The sequence below is a fragment of the Triticum aestivum genome, chromosome 5A (assembly GCF_018294505.1).
Source record: "Triticum aestivum cultivar Chinese Spring chromosome 5A, IWGSC CS RefSeq v2.1, whole genome shotgun sequence".
NCBI classification, from domain to species: Eukaryota; Viridiplantae; Streptophyta; class Magnoliopsida; order Poales; family Poaceae; genus Triticum; species Triticum aestivum.
Genome location: NC_057806.1, coordinates 654421713 through 654436593, shown reverse-complemented (window position 1 = coordinate 654436593; position 14881 = coordinate 654421713).

The window sequence follows — 14881 nt, the reverse complement described above, 5'->3', positions numbered from 1 at the left end:
ACAAATGGATTACCCTATTGTCCAATACGCCGATGATACAATTTTACTTATGCCTGCCTGCCCTCAGCAAGCCTTGATCATTAAAGACATCCTTACCAAATATGCTCAGTCCATTGGCCTTAAAATCAATTTCCACAAGTCCACATTAGTTCCCATAAACTTGGAAGCAGATTTGGCTGCACAACTTGCTGCTATCTTTGAGTGTACAATTGGTACCATGCCGTTCACCTACCTTGGACTGCCTCTGGGCACGTCTTGGCCTACCCTCCATGACTTTATGCCCCTAGTCAGCACGGTTGAAAGAAGCTTGTCATCAACACTGTCCCTCATGTCTCATGCTGGCAAATTGACTCTACTCAACTCCATAGTTACCTCATTACTCATCTATGCCATGTGCACATTACATTTTCCACCCAAGCTCATTGAACTCCTGGACAAAATTAGGCGTCGATGCCTATGGATCAAAAAGACCGAACAAGGTGATAAATGTAATTCTCTGGCGGCCTGGGACATGGTATGTAAACATAAAAATAAGGGAGGACTTGGTGTGCTTAATCTTCGTGTGCAGAATGAAGCATTGCTTCTGAAGTTCCTACACAAGTTTTACAACAAGTTGGATATACCTTGGGTGCAGCTCACATGGGACTCCTATTATACCCAAAAAATTCCACATGCCTCTGAACCAGTCGGATCATTCTGGTGGAAGGACATACTTAAGCTCACACCTAAGTTTCGTGGGATTTCTCAAGTCAATATTGTGTGTGGCACCACGGCTTTATTTTGGAAAGACTTATGGTCAGGGCAAATTCTTCAAGACTCCCATCCTCGGGCTTTCTCTCACTCTCTGGATGAAGATATCTCGGTCAAAAAATTCCTAGGGAGCACATCGCTGGGAGAATCGTTCCACCTGCCCTTGACCCCCCAAGCCCTTGCGGAGGTTAGAGACATGCAAACAATTGCGGCTCAGCTACAGCCATCCACATCATCCACGGATATTTGGCACTATGCGTGGGGTAAGACCATCTACAAATCAATGGACTACTATAAATTCTTCTTCAAAGACGTCCAAGTGCAACAGATATTCTGCTGGATTTGGAAATCAAAGTGCATGATGAAGTTGAAGGTCTTTGCCTGGTTGCTCTTCCATGACAGGCTCAATACGAGGAACATGTTGAAAAGGAGGCACTATAACATAGGAGATGACCACAACTACCTCTTATGCGGATTGAACATTGAGGAAACAGTGGAACACATGATCTTTACATGCTCTTTCAGTAAGCTTTGCTAGACCAAACTTGGGTTTAACTGGGAACCTTTCCTTGGCCGAATACAAGCTGTTGAAGCTCACAGAAACACTCACCCCACCCCACTGTTCCTAGAGAAATTCATTGTGGCAGCCTGGAGTATTTGGAAGGAGAGGAATAATAAACACTTTAGAGCAGTAACACCTTCCCTCAACTCCTGGCTGGACAGATTCAAGAGAGACTTTGGACTTCTTCAACATAGAGTCAAAGAGGAGCATAGGCTCCTTGTGCTGAACCTTGTACACTCCCTTTAGTTGTTCCCTCTGTCTCTTAGTCTTCTTAGTCTACTTGTCACAAAGTTGGCAAGTTGTACCTCCTCCTCCCCCCCCCACTATGTAAATACCCATTGTACAGTTTGTTTGTTCTTTTAATATAGTTACACAGTAGGAGCCTTTCCTACTGTTCCTGGTCAAAAAAAAAGATGTGAAGCGGGCCTTTCTTTTGATCCGTGCTTTGGACAAGGTTGATTTAACAGGCGCTCCAGATTGGAGCCTGACCCTCCGCCCCTCTGGGGTTGTTTACCCTTACGACGTTGACCGTTGTCCTGAGCATTGGTGTTAGCCACAAAGTCCAAACTATTGTCTGCCTTGCGCTTACCGTTATTCCCATGACCTGCCGGATTGTGTTGCTGCCCCTTGGTATTGCCATTCTTTTCCCCTTTCCCCGGATTGTCATCCTCCGACTCAGGGTCCTTGGTACTATCTGAATCGGTGTATTTCACCAAAGCTGCCATAAGGGTTGACATGTCATTGCAGTGAACCGGCAGTTGCCCTCCAACATCAAAACTGATGTATCTGCATTAATGCGGTCTCATGAATGCAAAATAGCTGAGACTCGCTTCACCCAATGCATAGTAGACTCCCCCTCCTCTTGAACACAAGCGGCTAGGTCCACAATTGACATAGGCTGCTTACATGTATCTTTGAAATTCTGGATGAACCGGTGCTTTAGCTCAGCCCATGACCCGACAGAGTTAGCTGGTAAGCTCTTTAACCAGGTTCGAGCTGTCCCCTCCAACATCATGGTGAAGTATTTAGCACACACTGCTTCATCCACATCCAGCATCTCCATCGCCATCTCATAACTCTACATCCATGACTCCGGTTGCAAATCGGCAGTGTAATTGTGCACCTTATGAGGTCCCTTAAAATCCTTGGGCAGTCGCGCATTACGCAAAGAGGGGGCAAGACACGGCACCCCTAAAGAACTGAAGACCACATCGGACTCCACTGAGGTGGTAGGGCGAACCGGAGTAGGCTGACGAGCGGCGTGCAGACCCGCTAACTCGGCTTCTCGACGTGCACGGCCATGATCCACCACATCCTGCGCATTAGCACCACCACCTGCCGGGTTGTGTCCTCGCGGTGAGTTACGGTGACGTGCACTGCTTGATATGGCCGGTTCATCCTCAACGTGCCTGCTGTAGCTCCGACTCGGACTGGGGGTGGAATGAATCCTCTCACGACTATGTGAATAAGCCTGCTGCTGGTTTAAAGCTGTTTGAAGGAGCTCTCTAGCCCGTCATGTCTCGATCGCCACTGGTGACTCGCCGTCAGTTGGGAGGGCTGCCAATCGTGAAGCGACGGCCACAATGTTATCCAACGGGTTGGAGTAATGCCTCGGGGGCGTCGGAACATACTGCGGCACAACATTGTTCTGACGAGGTGGGTTCATCGTACGTGGTTGAACCTGCGCTCCTGTGCCCGGCGCCTCCGTCTGGTTTACCACTAGCTGATTACTGGTTCCGGCTCCTGGCGTGTTGATAAGATTTCTTGGCTCATAACCCGGCGGAAGGTGCGACCGGTATCTCCTCCTCATGACCTCATCTAAGGCATTCTGGTCCAACCTAAGCCGGTAGGCCTGAGCTTCCAACTCGGCCCGTTCTATAGCCATCCTGGTGTTTTCTGCTGCCAGGTCCGCTTTAGCCTGAGTTATTTGATCCTTCACCTTTGCAACCTCTACATTGTGCTAATCTCGGGCTACAACGTCCACCTCTGCAGCCATCAATGTTGCCAAGGCATCGAACAAATCAGATAAAACCTGAGCGGGAGGCGGCGCAGAGCCCCCTGCTCCTGCTGGCGTTGCTGTTGCTGAACCGGAGAACATCGTCGCGGCAGTAGAAGAGTGTTGCGCTGGTTGTGTTCCGGCCATGAAGACAGCGACCCGGTTTGGCAGATCGAGGGGGTCTGGAATACTGTTGCCATCGGAACCTCCGCTAATCGGGCCATCCTGCAACTGATACAGCGACTTGGTCTCTCCAGTTGAAGACTCGTCATCAGAACAGACAACGGTTTCTCCACTAGATGTCGGTCCATCCTCATGTTCCACTCCATGGATGAAACCTACGAAAACATGCCTTGCTGCAGGCTGAACCGGGGTAGGGCTTGCACGCTGAGCCGTCTCGATGATGTCGGTGCAGGTGTCCGGCTCAGGGCCCGGTTCGCCGATGTTGCCGATGAATACGTGAATCCCACCAAAGGGGACCCGGTACCCGTATTCGATCGAACCGGCCTCGAGACCCCACCCTGCGTCGTCGATGTAGAGCTTGCCGCGACGACTCTTCCTCATCCGGCCCATAGATTATCCCTTGAGTCCTTCGAAGCTACCCTTCAAGAACTCGAAACCATCGTGCGATAGCCCCACGGTGGGAACCAACTGTCATGGGTTTGTCACGGCAGATGTCCTCGTGAAAGGACTTAGTCGTGGAGCCATCGCTATGGGTTAGCTTGAAGGGGTTAAACCGGACAAGGGACACGAGGGATTTTATACTAGTTCGGCCCCTTCGATGAAGGTAAAAGCCTACGTCTAGTTGTGATTGGTATTGCTGGGGTTTTGATGACCAGGGAGCGAATCCGCTTTGCCTGGCTCTCGAGTTGTTGTCTGTTGTCCCTAAACCGCTGCCGGGTCGTCCCTTTATATACATAGGTTGATGCTCGCCGGTTTACAGAGTCCCGAGGCCGGATCATAAACATGTCCGGCTCGGTCTCTATTCATTCTAACTTACAATACAAGTCACATGAAAGAGTCGGTTTACATCTATAGACCTTAACCCGCCTTCGGGCCTTGGGCCGTCGTAAAGCGCCACCATCCTCACGTCTTCATGGGCTTCTATATTCATGGAGTTAACCTGGCCACTCCTAGCCGGTTTACCTCCAGTAGTCATATCCCCAACACCCACCGCGAGCCTCAACATTCATCGGACCACATACATCAGTATGTATGATTTTCAACAAATATGTTGCTCGCTCCATAGTTTCGGAGAACGGCATTTTAGTAATCTTGCCCATGAGGCATGGTTCGCAAGTACCAAGTGATTCATAATCAAGTGATTCCAAAAGTCCATCAGAATGGAGTTTTCATGCGCTTTACACCAATATGACCTAAACAGCAGTGCCACAAATAAGTTGCACTATCATTATTAAACTTATATCTTTTGGCTTCAATACTATGAACATGTGTATCACTACTATCAAGATTTAGTAAAAACTGACCACTCATCAAGGGTGCATGACCATAAAAGATATTATTCATATAAATAGAACAACCATTATTCTCTGATTTAAATGAATAACCGTCTCACATCAAACAAGATCCAGATATAATGTTCATGCTCAACGCTGGCACCAAATAACAATTATTTAGGTCTAAAACTAATCCCAAAGGTAGAGGTAGCATGCCGACAGCGATCACATCGACTTTGGAACCATTTCCCACGTGCATCGTCACCTCGTCCTTAGCCAATCTTTGCTTAATCCGTAGCCCCCTGTTTCGAGTTACAAATATTAGCAACAGAACCAGTATCAAATACCCAGGCGCTACTGCGAGCATTAGTAAAGTACACATCAATAACATGTATATAAAATATACCTTTCACTTTGCCATCCTTCTTCTCCGCCAAATACTTGGGGCAGTTCCGCTTCCAGTGACCAGTCCCTTTGTAGTAGAAGCACTCAGTCTTAGGCTTAGGTCCAGACTTGGGTTTCTTCACTTGAGCAGCAACTTGCTTGCCGTTCTTCTTGAAGTTCCCCTTCTTGCCTTTACCCTTTTTCTTGAAACTGGTGGTCTTGTTGACCATCAACACTTGATGCCCCTTCTTGATTTCTACCTCCGCAGCCTTTAGCATTGCGAAGAGGTCGGGAATCATCTTATCCATCCCTTGCATATTATAGTTCATCACGAAGCTCTTGTAGCTTGGTGGCAGTGATTGAAGAACTCTGTCAATGACACTATCATCAGGAAGATTAACTCCCAGCTGAGTCAAGTGGTTGTGGTACACAGACATTCTGAGTATATGTTCACTGATAGAACTATTCTCCTCCATTTTGCAGTTGTAGAACTTATTGGAGACTTCATATATCTCAATCCAGGCATTTGCTTGAAATATTAACTTCAACTCCCGGAACATCTCATATGCTCCATGATGTTCAAAACGTCGTTGGAGTCCCGTTTATAAGCCGTAAAGCATGGCACACTGAACTATCGAGTAGTCATCAGCTTTGCTCTTCCAGGTGTTCACAACATCTGGTGTTCCTCCTGTAGCGGGTTTGTCACCTAGCGGTGCTTCCAGGACGTAATTCTTCTGTGCAGCAATGAGGATAATCCTCAAGTTACGGACCTAGTCTGTGTAGTTGCTACCATGATCTTTCAACTTAGCTTTCTCTAGGAACGCATTAAAATTCAACAGAACAACAACACGAGACATCTATCTACAACAACATAGATATGCAAAATACTATCAGGTACTAAGTTCATGATAAATTAAAGTTCAATTAATCAAATTACTTAAGAACTCCCACTTAGATTGACATCCCTCTAATCATCTAAGTGATCACGTGATCCATATCAACTAAACCATGTCCGGTCATCACGTGAGATGGAGTAGTTTTCAATGGTGAACATCACTATGTTGATTGTATCTGAAGGAAATATGCCCTGGAGGCAATAATAAAGTTGTTATTTATATTTCCTTATATCATGATAAATGTTTATTATTCATGCTAAAATTGTATTAACCGGAATCTTAGTACATGTGTGAATACATAGACAAACTAAGTGTCACTAGTATGCCTCTACTTAACTAGCTCGTTGAATCAAAGATGGTTAAGTTTCCTAGCCATAGACATGAGTCGTCATTTGATTAACGGGATCACATCATTAGAGAATGATGTGATTGACTTGACCCATTCTGTTAGCTTAGCATTCGACCGTTTAGTATATTGCTATTGCTTTTCATGACTAATACATGTTCCTATGACTATGAGATTATGCAACTCCCGAATACCGGAGGGACACTTTGTGTGCTACCAAACATTACAACGTAACTGGGTGATTATAAAGGTGCTCTACAGGTGTCTCCGATGGTACTTGTTGAGTTGGAATAGATCGAGATTAGGATTTGTCACTCCGATTGTCTGAGAGGTATCTCTGGGCCCTCTCGGTAATGCACATCACTATAAGCCTTGCAAGCAATGCAACTAATGAGTTAGTTGCGGGATGATGTATTACAGAACGAGTAAAGAGACTCTCCAGTAACGAGATTGAACTAGGTACTGAGATACCGATGGTCAAATCTCGGGTAAGTAACATACCGATGACAAAGGGAACAACGTATGTTGTTATGCGGTTTGACCGATAAAGATCTTCGTATAATATGTAGGAGCCAATATGATCATCCAGGTTCCGCTATTGGTTATTGGCCGGAAACGAGTCTCAGTCATGTCTAAATAGTTCTCAAACCCGTCGGGTCCGCACGCTTAACGTTCAGTGACGATCGATAATATGAGTTTATATGTTTTGATGTATCGAAGGTAGTTCGGAGTCCCAGATATGATCACAGACATGATGAGGAGTTTCGAAATAGTCGAGACATAAAGATTGATATATTGGAAGCCTACATTTGGACATCGGAATAGTTTCGGGCGAAATTGGGATTTTACTGGAGTGCCGGAGGGGTTACTGGAACCCCCCGGGGGTTAATGGGCCTTGTTGGGCCCTAGTGGAGAGAGAGAGGGACCGGCCAGGGCAGGCCACGTGCCCCCTCCCCTTGAGTCCGAATAGGACAAGGAAGGGGGGGGGGCGCGCCCCCCTTGCCTTCCCCCTCTCCCACTCCTTCCTTCCCCTCCTAGTTGGACTGGAAAGGGGAGTCCTACTCCCACTAGGAGGAGGACTCCTCCTCCTGGCGCGCCCTACTAGGGCCGGCCGGCCTCCCCCTTGCTCCTTTATATACGGGGGCAGGGGGAACCCCAAGACACACAAGTTTATCAGTTGATCTTTTAACCGTGTGCGGTGCCCCCCTCCACCATAATCCACCTCGGTCATATCATAGCGGTGGTTAGGCGAAGGCCTGCGTCGGTAGCATCATCATCACCGTCATCACGCCGTCGTGCTGGCGGAACTCTCCGCGAAGCTCTGCTGGATCGTGAGTTCGTGGGACATCACCGAGCTGAGCGTGTGCTGAACTCGAAGGTGCCGTGCGTTCGGTACTTGGATTGGTCGGATCGTGAAGACGTACTGTCGGTGTCAAAACCGGCGGATCTCAGGTAGGGGGTCCCGAACTGTGTGTCTAAGGCGGATGGTAACAGGAGGCAGGGGACACGATGTTTTACCCAGGTTCGGGCCCTCTTGATGGAGGTAAAACCCTATGTCCTGCTTGATTTATTCTTGATGATATGAGTATTACAAGAGTTGATCTACCACGAGATTGGAGAGGCTAAACCCTAGAAGCTAGCCTATGGTATGATTGTATGTTGTCCTACGGACTAAAACCCTCCGGTTTATATAGACACCGGAGAGGGTTAGGGTTACACAAGGTCTGTTAGAAAGGAGGAGATATCCATATCCGTATTGCCTAGCTTGCCTTCCACGCCAAGTAGAGTCCCATCCGGACACGAGACGAAGTCTTCAATCTTGCATCTTCATAGTCCAACAGTACGACCAGAGGATATAGTTCGGCCGTCCAGATCCCCCTAATACAGGACTCCCTCAGTAGCCCCTGAACCAGGCTTCAATGACGATGAGTCCGGCGCTCAGTGTTGTCTTCGGCATTGCAAGGCGGGTTCCTCCTCCGAATACACCACGGAAGAATTTGAATACAAGGATAGTGTCCGACCCTGCAAAATAACTTCCACATACCACCATAGAGAAAATAATATTTCCACAAATCTAATCTACTGGCACGTTTTGGCAACATGACATTACGCCACGGCCCGGTGATTATTCGAACCGTTTCCTTTAACTAGCCCCGCACATAACGCGAGGCAGTTTTTTTGGCACGTCTTGTCAAAGCAGAGATTGTGTCCCCTTATTATGTGATTCTCATTAATACGGGCGTGGGTAACCCAACCGTGCCTAGGACTCCTAGATTTTAGGCGAGCCCAAAACGGCTACGGGGAGGACGCTTGATATTATGAATATGTGTATCACTACTATCGAGATTCATCAAAAATAGACCACTCTTCAAGGGTGCATGACCATAAAAGATATTACTCATATAAATAGAACAACCATTATTCTCTGATTTAAATGAATAACCATCTTGCATCAAACAAGATCCAGTTATAATGTTCATGCTCAACGCTGGCACCAAATAAGAAGTATTTAGGTCTAAAACTAATCCCGAAGGTAGATGTAGAGGTAGTGTGCCGACCGCGATCACGTCGACTTTGGAACCATTTCCCACGCGCATTGTCACCTCGTCCTTAGTCAATCTTCGCTTAATCCGTAGTCCCTGTTTCGAGTTGCAAATATTAGCAACAGAACCAGTATCAAATACCCAGACGCCACTGCGAGCATTAGTAAGGTACACATCAATAACATGTATATCACATATACCTTTGTTCACCTTGCCATCCTCCTTATCCACCAAATACTTGGGGCAGTTCCGCTTCCAGTGACCAGTCCCTTTTCGGTAGAAGCACTCAGTCTCAGGCTTAGGTCCAGACTTGGGCTTCTTCACTTGAGCAGCAACTTTCTTGCCATTCTTCTTGAAGTTCCCATTCTTCCCTTTATCCTTTTTCTTGAAACTGGTGGTCTTGTTGACCATCAACACTTGATGCTCCTTCTTGACTTCTACCTCCGCAGCCTTTAGCATTGCGAAGAGCTCAACAATTGTCATATATGTCCCTTGCATGTTATAGTTCATCACGGAGCTCTGGTAGCTTGGTGGCAGTGATTGAAGAATTCTGTCAATGACACTATCATCCGGAAGATTAACTCCCAGTTGAGTCAAGTGATTGTTATACCCAGACATTTTGAGTATATGATTTTTGACAGAACTATTCTCCTCCATCTTGCAGCTGTAGAACTTATTGGAGACTTCATATATCTCAATCCTGGCATTAGCTTGAAATATTAACTTCAACTCCTGGAACATCTCATATGCTCCATGACGTTCAAAACATCGCTGAAGTCCCGGTTCTAAGCCGTAAAGCAAGGCACACTGAACTATCGAGTAGTCATCAGCTTTGCTCTGCCAAACGTTCATAACATCTGGCGTTGCTCCTGCAGCGGGTTTGGCACCTAGCGGTGCTTCTAGGACGTAATTCTTCTGTGTAGCAATGAGGATAATCCTCAAGTTATGGACCCAGTCCATGTAATTGCTACCATCATCTTTCAACTTTGCTTTCTCAAGGAATGCATTAAAATTCAACGGAACAACAGCATGGGCCATCTATCTACAACAACATAGACATGCAAAATACTATCAGGTACTAAGTTCATGATAAATTAAACTTCAATTAATCAAATTACTTCAGAACTCCCACTTAGATAGACATCCCTCTAATCATCTAAGTGATCACGTGATCCATATCAACTAAACCATGTCCGATCATCACATGAGATGGAGTAGTTTTCAATGGTGAACATCACTATGTTGATCATATCTACTATATGATTCACGCTCAACCTTTCGGTCGCAGTGTCCCGAGACCATATCTGCATATGCTAGGCTCGTCAAGTTTAACCTAAGTATCCTGCGTGTGCAAAGCTGGCTTGCACCCGTTGTATGTGAATGTAGAGCTTATCACACCTGATCATCACGTGGTGTCTCGGCACGACGAACTTTCGCAATGGTGCATACTCAGGAAGAACACTTTTACCTTGAAATTTAGTGAGAAATCATCTTATAATGCTACCGTCGATCTAAGCAAAATAAGATACATAAAAGATAAACATCACATGCAATCAATATAAGTGATATGATATGGCCATCATCATCTTGTGCCTTCGATCTCCATCTCCAAAGCACCGTTATGATCACCATCGTCACCGGCGCGACACCTTGATCTACATCGTAGCATCGTTGTCGTCTCACCAACTATTGCTTCTACTTCTATCGCTACCGCTTAGTGATAAAGTAAAGCAATTACATGGCGATTGCATTTCATACAATAAAGCGACAACCATATGGCTCCTGTCAGTTGCTGATAACTCCATTACAAAACATGATCATCTTACACAATAAAATTTAGCATCATGTCTTCACCATATCACATCACAACATGCCCTGCAAAAACAAGTTAGACGTCCTCTATTTTGTTGTTGCAAGTTTTACGTGGCTGCTGATGAAGCTATGTACCTAGGGTAGGGTCATGGACCTGTCCAAACTAACCTACCCAAGGACATCTCCAGAAGAAATCATCTTTCAATCGACTTGAAGGTGTCTCACTCGACAGACTTGAAGATACTCGACCAAGAAGCAATCACTCGACCAAGACCAAGCCACTCGACGGTCAGGTGACCTAAAGGCGCTCCGCATGCTAACGGTCGGTTATTAAGTAGCTTTTATGGTCACATAGCACTTTATTACTAGTGTTACCAGTAACGCCCTGCCTTAATGTACATTGAACCCTTTGTATCGTGGGCTGGCTGGGGTCTGGGCGCACTCTATATAAGCCGCCCCCCTCCTCTGAGACAGGGGTTCGCACGCCTGTAATTCACACACGCATAATCCAGTCGACCGCCTCCGGGCTCCGAGACGTAGGGCTATTACTTCCTCCGAGAAGGGCCTGAACTCGTAAATCTTGCGTTCCTACAACTCCTCTATAGCTAAGATCTTGCCTCTCCATACTTACTCCCCTACATCACTGTCAGACATAGAACCACGACAGTTGGCACCCACCTTGGGGCAGGTGTTTTAGCGTTTTGTTGGAGGAGTTGCGATCTTTTCCGACCCGAACCATCATGGTTTTCGGCGGAGTTTTGGTGGAGGGCCGCGAGATCCGTCTCGGTGCGCTCATGTTCATAGCTGGCAACTCCGCGTGGCTTCAGGAGGCTCTGCTCGACATGGACGCACTCCCTGTCCGCGGGGAAATGCACTTTAGCGCGTGCGTCCGCGGCATTCTCCTACGGCAACCGTCGACCCCCTACCGGTCGGCTCCTGTGTTGTCCTTCCTCCCAGTTTCCCGCCGGCGCAAGCGCTCTGGTCGGTCGAGACTCCAGCGGTGGGCGAGACACGCGGTGGCACGCCAGTCGGCCACCCCTCAAGTCACGGCGATCGAGCCCGACGAATCCCTCTACGGCCTGTTCGACCTGTCGACCGGCTCCGCAGAGACCGCATCCGAGTGCGACAGCAGCGATCCGGCGGCGGAGGTTCTGATGGTCGATGGACCTCCCAGTCCTCCTGATTTTCCCCGCACCGATGGAGGCGCGGGTGGAGGCGACCCGTCGCGTCCTCATGAGGAATATCTTCCCGAGCCTCTCACGTCGCTGCAGAGAGAAGAACTTCGCCGCTGGAACATGGATGCATTGCACACTCCTATCATTGGAGAAACCCCCGAGGCTCGTGCCTTGGAGGATGTGCGCTTGGCAAACTTGGCTGAGCGCACTCGACTGGAGAACCTCCAGCGAGCACTCGACGAGCGTGTGCGACAACGGGTTCCCGAATCCAGTCGGCGTCAGCTCTTCCCGCCCCCGCAGGTATATCGAACTCCGATTCAGAATTTAGTAGATGCAGCCCGCATAGCAGAGTCGATTCAGCCTTCCCAGTCGGAGGCTGGCAGAGGCTTGCTACAGATCAGAGCGTTGCTCCGGGCAGTAGGAGACCAGAATTCCCCTGTTTCTCAGTCACAGAACATGATTCACAGTAGATCCGTTGCCGCAGACACAGTCCAGTCGGCTCATAGCCCAAGATCGCCCCTGAGGCGTGAGGGGCGTGGGGACCGGCGTAATCAGCATGGTAACCGTGAGCAATATGATCACCGATTCGATCGTGATGATCGACGTCGAGTGCCCATCCCTCCCCCGAGGAGCGGGTCGTATGTGCCTCGACAACAGGATGATAAGCGCCCTCGTAGTGTTGGGCGAAGGATTCCAGTCGACTCCAGGGAGCCAGGCTTCGATGCGAGATCCATTCTCATTCAAGGTTTGGTTGACAGGAACAGAGCTCACCGGGAAGGACACGACAGAGATGCTCCTACCAGCAGTAGAGCACATGTTTCGGGGCCAGAGTGCTTTAGTAGAGCCATTAGGGCCGCTGTGATTCCTCCCAACTTCAGGTTGGCGACTGGAGTCAGCAAGTTCACTGGCGAGTCCAAGCCCGATACTTGGCTTGAAGACTACCAAGTGGTCGTCCAGATTGGCGGCGGCAATGATGAGGTGGCCATGAAGCACCTGCCTCTCATGTTGGAGGGCTCGGCTAGAGTGTGGCTGAACCAGTTAGCACCCAGCAACATTTACACTTGGGAAGATCTCGCCCGAGTGTTTATCACCACATTCGAAGGAACATGCAAACGACCGGCAGGGTTGACGGAACTGCGGTCCTGCGTGCAGAAGCCGAATGAAACCTTGAGGGATTACATCCAGAGATGGATCACGTTGCACCACACGGTAGAGAATGTGCCTAACCACCAAGCAGTCTGTGCCTTCAAAGAAGGCGTCAAGTACAGAGAACTAAATCTGAAATTCGGTCGAACCAGAGATATGTCTCTGAACCGAATGATGGAGATTGCCACCAAGTACGCTAATGGAGAAGATGAGGATCGACTCCGAAGTGGCAAGCTGAAGTCAGTCGCCCAAGAAACCGGAGGAAATTCCAATCAGAAACAGAAGCGGAAAGCCGAGCCAGCTGCTCCTGGGGAAGCCTTGGCTGTGACTCAAGGAAAGTTTAAGGGGAAACCCAAAGGACCTTGGAACCCCAAGAAAGTTAAAGACCAAGACGGAAATGATGTGTTGGATTTGTCGTGCCTCGTTCACACTAAGAAAGATGAAGAGGGTAATTTTATTTACCCAAAACATACCACTCGATAGTGTCAACTCTTGATCCAACAGTTCTAGGGCAAGCAGCCCAAAGATAAAGAGAAGGAGTCAAACAAAGTTGAGGACAAGGAAGATAGCGACGATGGATACCCCCAAGTCAATTCCACCCTGATGATTTTTGCTAATGTTGAGAGCAAAAGTTGACTGAAAGTCATCAACCGAGAGGTGAATATGGTTGCTCCGGTGACACCAAGTTATTTGAAATGGTCTCAGACTGCCATCACTGTCACATCCCTAGCTTCTGGCATTGCACTAGTACTAGCCTTTGGTGATGCATCATGTTTACTTTTACAGAAAGTTGAAATGGGGTTTGTCCAAACCCTAGCATTATAAGAATTCACCAGGTTCACCTAAAATATTTTCAGTCAATCCAAGTGGCTTTCAAAAATGTTCATCATCTTTGGAAAAATGCTGGAAACAGTAACCAGAGATGATGCACATTTTTCCATGTCATTTTGGATCTTTGAACTAATATATATTGTATTTGAGTTGGAGCAAATATATGTTATATATATATTTTTAATGCTTCAATAATTCTGATATTTTGTGAGGGGCTCTAGAATATTACTTTCAGTCCCTGCAAAAATTATTGGAAGAAACAAAAATGATTTAGTGTTTGAACTAAATCAAAACAGATTGAAACAAATAGAAAACAATGATTAGAAATAAAACAGAGCAAAAATAAAAAAAAGAGAAGGCCACCTGGGCCACTTACCTGGCGCCACGAGCCGGCCCAGCTCCCCCCCCTGGCCGGCCCAGCCCACCAGCGCCTCCCCTGTCGCCTTCCTCCTCTGCCAGGAGGACGGGCACGCGCCCGGCGCGCGCGGCCACGCGCCCCGGCCACCTCCTCCCTGCTTCGGCCACCTCCTGCCTCCCTGCTTGCCTCCACTACTCCCTGGAGACGCCACGCGGCCCCCACGAACTCCCTCACTCTCTCCCGAGCTCTCCCCCTCCTCTGTTTCCCTCTCCCTCTCGTGCCGAGCGCAGCCGTCGCCACCGACGCTGTTCGCCGCGGCCACCGACCACCCCTCGCCTCGCCGATGCCTCCAGAAGAACCGCCGCACCTTCTTCTTCGTCTCCACCAACCCATGTGACGCCGGAAGCCCCGGAGCGCCGTCCCCGACGTCTTCTTCATCCTCGGGCCACCGAGATCGCCGGCGACCTCCCGTCGTCACCAGCCCCTCCCCGAGCTCGCTGACCTCCTCTATGGCACCGCTGTGAGCTCCCACGCCTCCCCTCCCTCTTTTCCCCTTCGATTGCGCCCTGTAGCCTCGATTCCACCGGAGCCGCGAGCTCGGCTCCGCCGGCGATGTCGCCGCCGT